Here is a 2,500-nt window from a genome sequence, read left to right on the forward strand (position 1 = left end):
ACCGTACTGGTTCACTACCGCCATTAACAGGAAAGTGGCGTGGACCTGCAAGAGTTGTTGCTCAACTTGAACCACTGGCCTTTGAAGTGAGATATGTCCACACAGATGTACGACTGAGAGCACATCTCGACCACCTAAAGCCTTTCAAAACATCCCAGGAGCTGTGTTATCCATCGGAAGATGAGGATGACGCAGTATCAGAAGCACCAGGTGTTCCTGACTTTGACGCAGATATTCCCATTGACCCTTCCCAGGACCCCGATGTTGAAGACGTTGATCCAGATGGACCAACCAATGTTTGAGCCAACTTCACTGGTGGACCTGATGCTGATGATGTGACCCATGAACCGTCCTTCAGTGCTACCCTTGCTCTTAACTTGTAGCTGTTCAGGGCTGTGGCTCCTTCTTTTCCAGCCCCTTCTTGTGGCTGGGCTGCTTTTAGTCACCAGCTTGTGTTTGCTTTGGTATTAACTTTATTTTACTGTTTTTACTGTTCATTTTATTTACTTGTGTTTTGTGTGTTCTGTGATGCGTGTCCTGCACGTCCAGCTGAACATGCACCCGTAACTTTTGAGGAAAGTAATCGGGCTCAGGCCTTCCTTGTTTCTCTTTCCAGGTGTCTCCGATGTCCTCTCCGACCCCGTCGTATGGGAGGGTTGTGAGGTTTCAACCTCCTTTCCCCCCCACCATACCCATCACCTATCCCCTCCCTTCCTTGCCCCGATCCTTCTATCCCTCTCGTCCCCTTGTCCGCACCCTCTTCCCGTCCCCTCGCTTTTTCTCTTCTCTCTCTACTTCCACGGTAGCTTCTCCCTCTTCTTCTCGTTTTTCTTGCTTGCTTTACCTTTTATCTCTATCTCTAAAATCTCTACTCTATCCTGCCTCCCTCCTATCCCTATCCTGCCCTGTATCCTGCCGCATTTCCCCTCCTACCCCTCTTATTCGCACCCTCTTCTTGTTCCTTCGCTTTTTCACTTCCTTCTGTTTCTACGCTAATTTTCCCCTTTTCCATTCCTTTCTCCCGGTTGGCCTACCTTCTACCTTTAATCCTATCCTCTCCAACTCCCATCCTATCTCTATCCTACCCAGCATACTGCTGAAATTCACAGGGCGAGTCGAACACAGCCGGACCACTTCCCTCTGCCAGCCTCATTTTTACGCTTTTTATTTCTGTACCACGCTGGTTCTTCTTTTTACTTGTATTTTACTTTTATTTACACCCTTTTTTGTACATTTTTAAATAAACTTTGAGATCCTTCGTTATCCGTGCATAGGTTACAAAGATTCTGATGATGTGCGGAGAACAGACATCCACATCTGCTGCGACTGCATCTTTTTTCACGTTCTTTTTTATCTCTTGTATTTCAAACTCCGTTTTATTTTTTAATGGTTTCGTTTTACTTATTCATCCTTTAAATTTATCTTTTACGGCGAGAGAAAGTTACCTATTCTAAGATTTTAATTAATGAATCGCAGCATATTATTTTATGTATTTTTTTTACCATATTATAATTTTTGTTAATGATTTCTTTTAACATGTTATTGTTTTTGTGATTGGTTTTATCTTGTGTATATTACATTTTATAACATTCCCTATCTATTATTTTTATTGTTTTATGTGCTACACTTCCGTCCGTGGGAGTTAATGTAACCCCCAGGTTTGTGTTAAATAAACGAAGTGGATACTCTGACTGTGCTTTGACTACCCTTTGGATTTACCTGTCTGGATTTTACACCGTGGATGCCGAAATAAGGTTGTACTGCCCCTTTTACTTGCCTAGGTGTACTGATGCTGGACGTGCTATTTTATTATTTTACATATACTGTGAACCATGTGTGCTCCTTTGACTTTTACTTTTCACTTTCTCTGAATTTTACTTACTTTTATCTTGTCCATTTATTTGTTTATTTTATTCATGCTCATGCCTTTTACTCGTCTTCTACTTGAGCTTTTACTTTTTCCCTTATTTTACCTTATACTTGTTTTATCTTAGATGTTAGTTATTTTTATTGTTTTTAAGCCCTTCTGGAATGCTTTCAGTTTTTCTTAAGCCCATCTGGCGTATTTTTATTCATTCTTAAGCCCTTCTGGCAATTGTCTTTTACGTTCTTTTTGTTCCTTTTAGATTATGTATTTTTATCATACATCTTCGTATTGGTCACCTTTCTGGTAGGCTTGCATCTCCGGGGATAATTAGCTTGTGAGGTCGTGTGGGTTCTGAGACTTCAGCTCGGTCCCCTTAACCCCTTTTTCGAGGAACGAACGGGGCCCCTCATTTTCCTTGGTCCCTAAGCCTGAAGCCTCCCGCCTCACGGGTGGCCTCTTTTGGGTTTCTCTCTTACATAACCTTACAACTGCACCATACTCAAGGCTAGGTCTTATGATATGTGTGTGTGTGTGTTTACGAACACACACACACACACACACACACACACACACACACACACACACACACACACACACACACACACACACACACACACACATAGAGACAGCTAC

The sequence above is a fragment of the Penaeus chinensis genome, chromosome 39 (assembly GCF_019202785.1).
Source record: "Penaeus chinensis breed Huanghai No. 1 chromosome 39, ASM1920278v2, whole genome shotgun sequence".
In the NCBI taxonomy this organism is placed as follows: Eukaryota; Metazoa; Arthropoda; class Malacostraca; order Decapoda; family Penaeidae; genus Penaeus; species Penaeus chinensis.